Below are 13,638 nucleotides of genomic sequence, written 5' to 3'. Positions count from 1 at the left end.
CGATGTGCATTGTATTTGCATATAAATACACACATACATATGTATGTATGTATGTATATACCTGCATACCTACCTCGAGAGAATCCGCAAGTAAATTACAGGGGAACTACATTAACAATTCAAGCGAATTGCTGGGAAATGAGCGCAACCAACTATTTTTAACCACAAAAGGGCTCGCACGGCAATGCCATTAAATTTGACTTTTGGCAAAGTGTTGTTGGATAAGACGCTCTATGCGTATCAACATTTACATTTACTTGTACGTTGTACAGCTGCAGTTCAAGCAAATTCACTTGCCAAATTTTGCTACGCTAGATTAAAATAAGCAAAGTACCGCTGACAACCAACCAGCCAATGCATTACTGTGGCAACCGCTGCTGCTGCTGCTGCTGCTGCTGCCATTGCAATGTCAGCTCACTTACTTAGCGACCAACTCATGCATAACTTTTATGAAATTTAGTTCAAGCATTTGTCCGCAGCAAGCATTGTATCGCAGTTGATGCATTTATGCATCGCACCTCTTTACTTTTCTTCGTCCCCATTTCCTTTGCAATCACGTTCACCCGATCGCGCTAACTTGCCCTCAATTAGTATGTGGACTTATCAAAGTCGCCGCCATGTGGAAGCAAATCAATAGCCATTACGGTTGCCTCCAGACTTTGTGTCTTTGATCAATGTTCATTTGTAAATATGTAGAAATAGCCAACTGCATGTGTGCTGATCGCATCGATCACGCTTTTTGATTCCATTTTCTCTTAGTGAGCACTTTGAGTGCTTTTTGCCTATCAGAGCATTCTAATTGCTGCGAAGTGACTACATATTTAGTTGCTTGTGGCTATGATATCGTGTGACCTAAATTGTTGTTGACAGTTTGTGGCAATCGCATATGAAACGCTTTCACAAATCGAGTGCGACATTTAGAGAACGGTGTTGGAAAGTAGTGAATGTAGACTATGGTAATAAATTTCAATCAACATTCAAATGAAAGGCTCACATAATAAGTTTTTTTTTTGATAGGTGGAAAGTAGTTTACGGCTGCAGAACATTTAGAAAAACTTTTAAATAAACGCAGGTATCATACTTCTCTTTTAGAAATGTATTTTTAGAGCGCAAGAGTGCTGGCTTTCGAGTCCTCATAGAGCCCCATCACCTAGCAATGTAGTGTATGAAGTCATACTTCCGAAGCCATACTACGTATATATATCGGCTAGTGTCGAAAAGTGCTCTGTCGTCAGTGCCGGACCAAAAGGGGGGCTGTTAGCTGCGTAGGTTTTCGGGGGCAAGTAAAGAGGTGGTTGGTTGGTGTCGCGGATGATACCTTCACAAGTAGTATGGACTGCGTATGTCATAGTCGAGTCTAGTTAGCTATGTATGCATGAGTTACGTATGCTGCATTATCCAGTCCGTAGTTGTGTCACAGTCACGCAGAAGGCTTTCCCGTAGCTGTCCGGAGGGCTGTATTGTGGCATGTCATAATTTTTTTCCACTACACTGTACTAGTCCGCGGAACCAACAAGGCGCAGAGTTCGCTACCAAAAGTAAATCTTCGGGTTATTGCCTAAATACTGCTTGACGTCCTTCGCCCAGGTGATAAAAAGGATCACCGTTGACTTTGTAGCGGAAAGGGTAAGACTTTGTGCAAAACGTGCTAGTCAGCAATGCCCTTGAAATATCCCAATATTGAGCAATCGACAGCGTAGGAAATCGATTAAACTACCTTTGGTGGCTAGGGTAGCTTCGAGATGTAGAAGTGAAACAGTTATGGCGATAGCACACCCTTCTTCCCACTGCGTAATTCTTACAGGCTTCGAGATTTATTCACGACAAGTCCTGGAGTAGAGAGACTACCATTGTGGCTGTATTCACGGTTATATGTAGTGGAACACTTCTTTGTTCCACATGCTAGGAACTATGAGAGTGTTTAACCAGAAGTTGAGGACCTTATGGAGGTAGTTTACACCCTCTGGACCATAGCGTTTTAGCATCAGCATGCATTTTCTGTCGTTACAAATGTCTTTTATAGGCTTTTGCCTTTCCAATAACCAAATGATCACCCAAACTTCATTGCTACAATATCAAATACTGCAAGGAAGTCATATGCAATAATTGATTTCCACCAAGTCTTAACTGCAGTTTATGCCTACTGGAAAAAAGAGATTACAACTGGAAGGTGGTAACTCCATCTATTAAGTAGAAGCAAGCGAAAGAAAAAAAGCGAAAATTAAGAAATAAACCTAGCCGATTACCCAATGTTAAAAGTCTTGGCACTTATCTGAGCTACTAACTGCAGTTAAGCTTTTGGTGGAAATACGCTATAAAGGAAAAGAAAACGAAGAATGCAATGCGTTGAAAATTACTTTAAAAAGGTCAGGCCCTGCAAACTGTTCCGTGGATATTTTAATAATCTTATTTGCTACATATGTATATTGACGTAGTCTAAACTTTATTATAAAAAAATGCTAAATGGATAGCCCTATAATATTCTCTTTCAAAGTTAAAAATTGTATAGTTTGAAAAGCATCCACCTACTCCTGTGCAAAGTCACATGGGAATGTATGGCATCAGTCTTGATGCAGATGTTCAGAGAGTTAAGGCGATGATGATTCCGCCATTTCATGAGCTTTTTCTCAGTAATCTTAGAATTTAAAGATCCAGTTTGCAATAAATATCTACTGCATGACCTATCCACCATGGACTGTCGATTTGATATGAAACGTCGGTAAGTCTAATATCAAAGAAAGTAGTTTATTATACCAAAAGTTCAGAGTAATAGAGCAAAATAAATGCACGTGATTGCCTATGAAAAAGATGCATTGTTAGCAATAAAAACGCACATTTTACACGCTAAACGACTGAACTTTTCATGCAGGCATAAAATTATTATAAAAGCGGCATAGATACGCCACTAAAATAACTGCCACAGTTGCCTATTTGGCTCGTAAAAATGCGTACAACGTGGCCTGCCAACTAAATACATGCCACTATACGCAATATACATATGTACATACATAACACCGTGCAACAAAAACAAAAAAAAAATCGAAACACACGAGCAATCAATATACTGTGGGCCAATTATAGTAAAACTGCGTTTTTTCTTAAAAGACTTTGTGTAATTTCAAAAATATGATTAATTCCAAAAATTATTTTAAAAATTCAGTGCTATGTAGAATATGTGTACCAAATGAAAGAGATCTAAAAAACTTTAAATTTTTTGGTTCACAAGGGCGAATAGGTATTTAAAATGCCCTTTTGTTTATTTTTATTTTTTTTTTTTTAGCTAAGAAAGTTAGAAGGACAAAAATCGAGGATGTGGTCGAGCGTATATTAATTCTTAACATTTCATTTTCAACAAGTCATTTTCAATACCTAATCGTCCTTATGCAACAGAAAATTTAGTCGTATCTTATTCTACTGAATTTTCTCTTTAATTTGATACCCATACTGTTTTTCTACATTGCATTTAATTCTTTTTATTAATTTTTTAAAGTAATCGTATTTTTCAAATTTGAAAGTGCTTTAAAAAATGGTTTCGCGAATTTATTGATCTTTTGTGTGTAAAATTTACTGTTGCGCGGTGTAATATATATATATGTATGACCGCCTCTACTTATTATTGCCGGCACAAATCATCATAGTCAGTAGTCGTCTGTTGTCATTGCAGCTTTTCCTGTAAGTATTTTTATAGAGATGTATGCAAGTATGCATACATACATATATATTTTATTATAATTTCAAATGATCACAATAACAAGAATTGTTGTGATACGCAAAGAATTTGTAGTATTTGTATTTTTTTAATTACTACAATAACAACAGCAGCAGCAGCAAGCTATATAACAATTAGAATCTTGCGTTTTGCGAAAACAAATGAGCTTTATTGCAATTACTGTTGCTACTGCTCCTGCTGGTGCTGCTGCTGCTGCCGCTGCTGCCGCCGCTGCTGTTCATTCATTCATTAAAGCAATGCAATTGCAATAAAATGCGGCAATGCGCCACGATTAGCTATTAAGCAGGGTGGGGGTGTGGGTGTGGGTGGGGAGCACTTGAAATTGTGCAGTCGGTTGTTGGTAATCAGACATTCAGTGGATGTGACACTTGCTGCTGTCTGTTATGCATTCACATATTAACATACATATGCACAGATGTATAAATTGAATATATCACATAAGTTTGTACATATGTACATACATATTGCTGTTATTTGTAGAACTCGTGCCATAATCGCTGAGACTTGCTGTGATTTTTCTTAGCTTTCATATAAAGGAAATATGTAATAGTATAGCATATTTAAAATAAAATAAGATTTATCAAAAAGTTTAAAACATTTTCCAAAAACCAAAACAATTAAAGAGGTCTAAGTACGGACAAAACCGAACAGTATATGTCCAGCGCACGAATTTATCAAAGATAAAGTTCTCGTACATTTCTGGGAATTGCCATTATGCAGGTGGGCGTAATTATTGTCCGTTTTTAAAACTTTTTTATTTTCGATTAGGGAGGCCAAATTGTACAAATATATTTTATTATAAGTGAGCTACATATGTATGTATATAGTTTGTATTATAAGTAGTCGGTATCACGTCTATTTTCAAAAATTTTATAAGAATACAGTTCCTTGCTAAAATACATAATACCCTACATAAATAAATGTATGTACATTAGACCGTCCCAAAAAAACTAACTTACTCATTTTACTTTTTTATAAGGCGGTATTACTATTCTCCCTACAGTATTACGGCATAATATTTAGTAAATTTGCGTTTTTAGTTTTTTACCAGCTATTCAGAATTTTTTTCGAAGGACCCCATAAATTACATCTAATAATTTCGAAAGTTTAAACAAAATATGGAAATACGGATATCAAGTTAAAGAAAAATTCAAAACAAGATTAATTATAACTCTTAATTCCAAATATCCTTTAAAAATATTATCCTTTCAGATTTTTAATTTTGAAAGCATATTGAAGAATCTTGGTTTAATTTAAATCCTACTAGTATGTAAAGGGATATTGGAGGATAAAAATTGCAAAGGATATTTTTCTTTAATTAATTTTTTCGATCTTTGAAAAATCCTACCGTCCTATTAAAATTTTAAAGATTCAGATTTACTAGAAATGCTTTTAAATATGGGAAACATACCGAATTTTCCGCATTTAAAAAATTTGCATGGACGATTAATTCAAGTTATTAACTAAAACTTCAACTAAAAGTCGGCATGGGTTCTCGTTAATAAAAACAAAAACGTGTTTTTGGTCGAAAATGGTGGTTCACCTATCTTAGAAAAAGCAAGATTCCATCGCGAAATTGTATTTAAATGAAAACTTAAAAAATATATACAAAAAAAACCACTCATTCTTAAATACCCACAGTTGCGTATGTAACGTATACGCCCCGTAGCACCATACGCAGTCATGTAACACGTTTACTCACACGCCGTAACTTAAAAGCTGCATTATTTAAAAGTAATTAAATATGGGCGTTTAAGATTTTTACACAGGATTACTGATACACTTACGCTGCCGGAAAAAAGTATTGGCACAGCGATATTTGCTCAATGTATGCACCAATTTATATTCTAATATTTTTCCACTAATTTTTTATAAAAATATGATTCATTATACAACAAAAAACACAAAAATATAATTTCGAAACTTTATGCAAAACTCGCGAAACTGCAATAAATTTTCATGAAAATTTTCAACTTTTTAATCAGATTTATTCGAATTGTCTTTATTTTTTTTTTGTTTTGTCGAAGGTGTTTTGCATTTTTTCTATATAAAGAATTTTCGATTTTTTTTTTTTGTATAGAAGAAAAAAGTTGCCAGAAAAAAGTTGCTAAAAATCAACGGTAATTTGTAGCTACCTAGAGCAATAAAATTTATTGGGCTACAAATGTGCACACTCAAAAAAATTCTAAAAAATCTGATTAAAAAATTAAAAATGGCATGAAAATTTTCTGAATTTTCGCGAGTTTTGCACAAAGTTTAGAAATTATATTTTTATGTCTTTTGTTGTAGAAATAACCATATGTTTATCCGATTTTCTACATAATTCTGATAAATTTTTGTATCCGAATTACAGATCTTACAAAAAGCGAATACTGTCAAGCGTTAGCTCAGAATTTGAGAAGAAATGACGGGGCAACGTTCTCAAATACATTATCTTCTCCAATACAGAGAAAGAAATATTTGAGAAAAAAAAACAGTAAATAAGTAAGAAAAGAAAATCCAACGTTTTCCAATTCCATTTATCTTTCCAAACTGATATATGACCTCGTATGACAAAAAGTGTATATTTATTTAGATATAAATATCAACCACAAAAAGACAGCTGGACAAGCTGAAAACACATTTTTACACTCTTGTTTATGTGAACGATTTTTTTTGAGATCGTTTATTACAAATTTTTCTTCCGTGGGAGTTTTGCTTGTTTTTTTAAGATTTATTTATTGCCATTGCATACAGTAACAGCTCAAAAATTTTCCATCAACATTTTCTGCCAGAGTGTCGTTCATTACACAAATGCTGTACTTGTCAATATTAGTTTAAATTTTTTTTTTTTTTAAAGGGCTGTGTGAAAATGGCGTGCATTAAAATTTTCCGAAGATTCATAGTGCCTACATAATGTATTTACATATACAATTTTAAACAGTTTTGTCCAAATATACATATGTATGTACATATATCTATTTGTACGCTCATATTCATGTTTATAAGGAAGTTCAGGGGGTAGACAGAAGCGCAGGCGATCAGTATCATTTGCTATGATGGCAAAGGCGCGCACAAACGTCAATCAAATGCTCGATGACTTAAAGTCAAACTAAAATATTACTTTCTATATTATTTTTGTTTTAGCAAAAATAACTTCATATCCATTACTCTTACATAATATGTTGATATTTTACGAGAGCTATGCCACATACGCATGTCTATGTATGTAGGTATACATTAGGGTGCATCACTGTCTATACAAAGATCGGTACTGTTTTCCCATCGGACTTATGAAATCTATTATATTTCAAAACTCCCGCCAAAATTAAAAAAAAATATATATATATTAAAATTTACGTGAGCTGTACCCGTTTGAAAATATCTCCAAAAATTTTAACCTTAAACACTTCTATTATCTGAGGTTATTTTTTGGAAAAAATATTTTTAAAAATTGTTTTTAAATTGCTCCCGCTCATGTAAATCTTCATATTTTTCTGAAATATTTTATATTTTGGGAGCGTCTTAAAATATAGTAAATTTTGTCATTCCGGTGGCAAACCTGCAACTTTTTTTGTGAGGCACCCTAGTGAACATATGCTCGCAGCAGGGAAGGGTGTAAGATGCTGAATTCACAAATAAACATCGATGTTCTCGCGTTGTACAACACATGCTTCACATTTAGATATGTACTTCCATATGAATATGTACATACATATGTATGTATGATGTATCCGTGCATTGCCGCACAGCTAAAGTCATCTTTCATCTCACCAACTGGTTGATGGATGTATTTCAATCATATTTCTACAAGGAAGTGTTGCATTATGATGTCTTATAAACAGTAGCGCTACAGAAAGTTCTGCATATAATTATTTTAAGTTAACAAAAAAAAAAATTATAAAAAAATATGCTGGCTATGTTGCTACTGCATTTAGATCAATATTTGTAGACGAGATCGCGCTTTTGGAAGCTGAAGCAGTAATATTTAGTTTGGTGTTTTTTTTTTTTTTTGTTTGCTTTTGCTGTGTTGAATGCCATTGACGATGTCGTTGTCGTCATCATTATCGGCGGCAACAGCAACAGTGGCATTCACTGTTTAAGCGCGCTGAGCCGCGAACCCCTGCGCAAAAGTACATACATATTTATGTATGTATGTTGCAAGCGCCCTTGCTTCCGCCGCGTATATAATATGTACTAAGTAATATACATAGTATGTACTTAAAAACGCGCGCATCTGCTTATGTATGTATGCACTTACACACATACCCATGTATATGTATTTATTGTCGTATTTACCCACATTGCATTTAATAACGAATCTGCGCGCACCACTGTGCGCTGATTCTGGAATCGAGCGCTTGAGCCGCGCGTCCACAAGTTTTTGTTAATTTAAAGCGGCTGCTGTGCGACACAACCGCGCGCACTGCTCTTTCGAATTTTTTCGAACATTTACAAATTTACATATGTATCGAGTCTGTGTATATACATACATATGTATTTATATGTATGCTAGTATCTATGTGCGCGCATTATGAATGCTGAATATTTTCACTTGTTTTTATTAGATTTAATTTAATTCCATTTCCATTCGCTGCGCGCGCGCGCGCGCCCTCTTCTCATATAGTTAGTAAAAGTTACAGGCGGGTCAGGCGCTGACCGCGCGGTCGCCGGCCACTCAAACTCATTGAACGCATTTAAACAGAATTACCCCAAGCCGAAAATTTTGTAAGTATACCTACCATATTATAGTGTTTTATGAGTATTTAAGCTGCTGCCCAAATTCATGCAAAATCTCCCCCTACATTGATGAAAACAAAATTTCGCTACCTTTTTTTTTTTGTAACAGCGATCTGGAACAATGACAGCGGCGCGGCCATCGTCATCACAACGCATCGCATCGCGCAGCGCGTAATTGGCAGCCATGATGTTGGCGCGGCCTGGATGCTGTGTTGTATGGAGATGGATGAATGACTCGACTCCGACGGCTGGTTGACTGACTGATTCTACATATGACTCTGCTTGACAGCTGGCCTGTGCGGCTGTGCGGTGATGAAGTGTACCTACTATGTGTAAATGCTATCATAAATATCTACCATACAAAGGTAGGAAGGACGCTATACGTAGTACATAGGTATGCGGGTGTGCCTGTATATATGTATGTGCGTATATATACATACATATGTATTTGCAAAGCGTCAGATCAGTCAACCACGCCGGCTTCCGAAGCAATTTTAAATCAGAGCGAAAATAAATCACTTTAATCATACAAAATGCAGATTGGGTAAAACAAACAATTTTCTTTCTATGCGTGTTTGTTTGTTCGTTTGTCGCAAGCAAAAATAATGATCAACGTTTGTTCACTATAATAAAAAAAAAAACGTTGTCATTCAGCGAGCGGACGAACTGCCGATCTTTGCATATGCGGTGGTAATATTTTTTTCGGTTACTCGCCCCGGCAAAATTTTTGAAACAAAACATTTTCAAGGCAATATGTATACTAATGCTGTTAATGGATATGAAAATCATTTTGTTTACTCTTAAATATTTTGAAGTAATCAATTGCCCTAAAAAATCTACAAATTTTGGTAAAGAATTGTGTATGTGTCTCTAAAAATCTTTCACCCAAATTCATAAAAAATAAAGTAGACTTAAATAGCTTTATAAATCGAAAATTAAAAATATTTTATTTTTTATGAATAAGGACATTTAATTTTCTTTAAATAATAAAAATGTTTTTTCTTCTTGTTTCCGTTTTCAAATATTTATGTAGAGCAGTAACAAAAGATTTATGTCCGATTTATTTGGTTTAATATTTTTATTTTTGTGATTTTTTTTCTTAATTTTTTTTTTTAATGTTTCTGCTACAAATATATGGATGTTTAATTGTTCAATTTTAAATTTTTATTGTTCAGAAAAACGTATTCATGACTTTTTTATTTTTTTTTAATTTTTTTTATTTTTGCCCAAGCATCTTTTTAGTAATTTCTAATCTATCATATCCTTTACATAGAAATTTTGTTTTGTTGTGGCAACTGTGCTTCATTAAAAATGGTTTTAAATACATAGATACATACATACATACCAATTTATCGAAAATTAAGTATTCAAGTTCCCACTTTATTCATACTTTTTTGTATCTTTTGCATCAGTGAAATATGAAATTTTTTTTTTCTAAATGTTCCCATAAACACATGAATTCATTTCATTTTACACTTTCTAGACCTTCTTTTTTAGTTTTTCCTATGTAGTTAGTTTTTTGCAATCCATTAATAAAATTTTCTGCACTCAAACATCTAATACAAAATTATATTTAGTTATACATACATATGAAAATGTATTATTAATACCAAACACATTTTGAATGCACTATTCTTGCATATTCCCCATAACTCCAGTTTCATGTCAAAAATGTTGCCAGAAATCCTTCAAAATTGTTTCACTCTCACACACATACACATCACACAATTTAATGGTCGCCAAATCGTTTTTTTTTTCTCTCGAAAACACAACGAAATCGTTTTATTTGAATTTCTTAATATAATTTGTATTTTCCATAATTCACCTTCAACTTACGTTATTAAGAACATTTGTTTGGAAAAACTTAAAAAATAGACGTTTTCAAGACATTTGTAAGTTTTAAGTTATTAAACTTTTTGTTCGCTTAACTACACTACTCTACATTAATTTAGCGAAAAAACTTAAGAAAAAAGTTTCTTTCTATTTTCCAATTTTTTTTTTTTATATTTTGCCGCCGCCGCCGCGTTAATAACTAGCGCGCTTAGTTCGATCCGGATGCGTTTTTCGTCGAGTTTACGTTGAGACTGAAGCGTTGCGCGTCGTGCAATCAGTGTTTAAAGTCAAACGAATTGGTGCGAAGATCAACAGCGTTGACTCGCTATACACTGATCTTCGTATTGAGACGCAATGAGGCAACTACATACATAGCCAGTTGTGGGGCACATTAAAAGAGAGAGAGAGTTGTACAGTAGAGCATGGATGGTTGGAATCAAGCTATTTACGAACGCGAATTTAATGTTACAGTTAATTTAGTGTAAGGTAGATATGATAACTAGGGATGTTACGAGTACTGAGTAATTTTGTAAGTACTGAGTACTTTTGAGTACTCAGTATCGATACTTTTAAAAATCCTTTACTGTCAATACTTTTGGTATCGGTACTGGCCAACACTAAAATACTGTCAAAACAGACGGTGGAAATGACAATAAACGTCTCTGTCTGACCTCGCCTTAATATCATTGCATCAATGAGATAAAAAAGCAGCCTGGCGATCATCAGTTACTACTTATGTATTGTCTGTCTGCACAGATTGAATTAAGTCATAGGATTCCTTCTAGAGTAATTATTGAATTTGACATTGTTATACTAAAACAATTATGACACCACTGTCGAAAATCACTTCATATTGGACAATTACCTTCAACAGAGTCAATCTTGATTTTACCACCGTTTGGCTGTCTTTCTACTTCCTGGACCATGACCGTTTTCGCACGCTATTTTCGCTAGAAAATTGTTATTCACCACTAGTAATCATTCGCTTCAAAAATGGTTCGATGAAAATTTCAAAATTTTAATAGCTAACTTACATATCGATGGCTGAGTGGAAGTTCGACCTATCTCGGCAGCCAGTTCGAAAACGCTCTATCTCAAAAAGAATTTCAGAATTTAATTGAAAAACTCCCTATCTCAAAATTCGATTCAAAAACGCCCTATCACACTTCAAAATGTATTGAAAATATGCTGATATAGTGCGTTTTTAAATCGGCCGCTGAGATAGGGCGTTTTTGAAACGAATTCTGAAATAGGGCGTTCTTGAAAAGTTTTTTGAGATAGAGCGTTTTCGAACTGGCTGCCGAGATAGGTCGATCTTCCACTCAGCCATCGATATAAGGTAGCCAAACGTTTAGTTTCTTTTAGTATTCAGCCTTCTTCAAAATGTTTAAAACTGTTGAAAGATGGCTCTTTTGTTACCTAGCGTTGACCGCTTACATATTTCTCAACGATTGGAGGTATTTCGACGACTTCCGCAGTGATTGGTCAACAATACCGTGGTACATCTTTAATATCGAAATTACCAAATTGAAAGCGAGCTAACCATTAATTGGTGACTCTTTCTGACACGGTATTCTCCCAATAAAGAGCACCGATTTTTTTTTAGCTGCCTCTGTAGTGTTTTTCTTTTTCTTGAAGTAAATTTTCACAGTATAGCCAATTCCTATTAATTTTTACTAATTTTCAAACTACTAAGCACATATGCATGTTAAATGCTTTCTATTTATCTGAGTTTCACTTACCCACGCTTTACTGTATGCTATATTGTATGTATTCCCATGTGTATACCACAAGTTGATTAAGAAATTTCGAGCTGCTGGCAATGCCACTCTCCATATTAGCCGCTCATTAAAATATTGCTTTGCCGGTCGAGTGTTCCTCCTCAAGTACCTTGTGTGCTTCGCAATTCGAATCTTGCTACGATTATGCTTGAAATACAATACCGGCGAACGGCAAACTTCGCCGAACTGGGCGATGCTGTCGTTCACCGTACGCCCAGCTATTTCGCCTACTTAAACAGAATTAGAGCGGTAGCGAAAACAGCTGATCCCATTTGGTCGCCTTTATAATTTGGGTGACCATATTTAGAAAAAACTAAACCATATTTAGAAATGAGGAAATGATAACAAATATAAATTGTAAAACAAAGAAAGATTATTATAAATAATTAGTTTCAAGCCAGATTTAACGAATCCACGNAACAAATAAGCCGCTGGTCTATTGGAAGTACATTGGGGGGTCCATGTACTTCCTTTTTATACAAAAATTCTTTGTGCTTACCATGTGATTTCTTCTAGTTTGCCGCACACAATGCAAAATCTTTGGGTGAAATATGTACGACTAAGGAAATGTAGCACGCGCTCAGGCGCATAGTAAAATAGTACAAATATTTGTATTTTCGTGAATACTTTCTGTCAATTTGTGTGCGCCTGGAAGTATTTGATTCAATAAAATTATTTGAACTGAGCTAGTTTCACGGGATGTAAAATATTCTGGAACTAAAAAGATATAGGGTACGTTCTGGGACAACTTGTGATGTAGACAAAATTTATTTCCGCTGCACTTGCTGTTCATTTCTGAGCGCTCGGTAGGAAAGTGCAAGTTGGCTTACTGAAATGATTTGTTGAGAACCGACCACGTGTGAAATTCGACGACGCATGGGGCTGTGTTGAGAAAAAATGTTCCATTACCACATAATGGCCATCTCAGTGAGCATTATATAAATGTGGAAGTTAACTACCACTGCTTGTTTTCCTGGCCTGTCGATTTGCCGGATGTCAAATTTTCTTGTACGAAAAGGTAGCATACGTTGAGGAGCATGATGCGTTATGCTGTGCAAAATATTTCCGCTGGCATTTACTTCTTCTTTTTATGAGCGCCTGGTAGAAATTTGCAAGTGATCACAAAAAATCTCTAAATGAATAGGAGACGCGCCTAATAACATGCAACATTTAGCACCGAATCCGAACATACAAAGAAATAAAACAAAACTTGAAAAATGATCGCAAAAATGTATTCACAGAATATACATATACGGTGGCGAGAATGTAAATAGGAAAATAAAATTTTAGCAAGTTTTGGCGTCTTTTCTTTGTTAAAAAAAAAATTTATAATATAATATAAATCCCAATTTCCAACTTTGTAGAACACTTATAAAACTATTGAACTAAGAATTTTAATAAAATTTTAAACATTTTAATCAGGTTTTCTAGAATTATTTTGAGTTTGTAGCCCATTAAATTTTAGTATAATCAAGTCCAAGTTTGAAGTAGCTTCGACTTATCGTTGATTTTTGGCAGTTTTTTGTTCGCGTATTTTCTTCCATATAAGTTTTTTTTTTGTATGCAGAAAATTAG

The 13,638-nt window shown here is 34.5% G+C and overlaps 1 protein-coding gene across 2 annotated transcripts in view; it reads right to left on the bottom strand.

Moving 5' to 3' along the window:
• Positions 1-10,520, bottom strand: part of LOC108364295 (Tumor necrosis factor receptor superfamily member wengen) — a 57,174-nt gene extending 46,654 nt beyond the window's left edge. The window contains exon 1 of one of the 2 annotated variants that reach the window (XM_017617914.1): positions 10,275-10,520. The gene's annotated coding sequence lies outside the window, so the exon portion shown is untranslated. The remainder of the gene's footprint in view (positions 1-10,274) is intronic. The other variant, XM_017617913.1, reaches the window with a different exon arrangement.
• Between the last annotated feature and the right edge of the window lie 3,118 nt (positions 10,521-13,638).

The sequence above is a fragment of the Rhagoletis zephyria genome, unplaced genomic scaffold, assembly GCF_001687245.7.
Source record: "Rhagoletis zephyria isolate East Lansing unplaced genomic scaffold, Rhagoletis_zephyria_1.1 Rzeph_scaffold_01518, whole genome shotgun sequence".
NCBI lineage: Eukaryota > Metazoa > Arthropoda > Insecta > Diptera > Tephritidae > Rhagoletis > Rhagoletis zephyria.
Note: the sequence above shows the minus strand (reverse complement) of the source record. Positions and strands in the feature narration are given on the sequence as shown.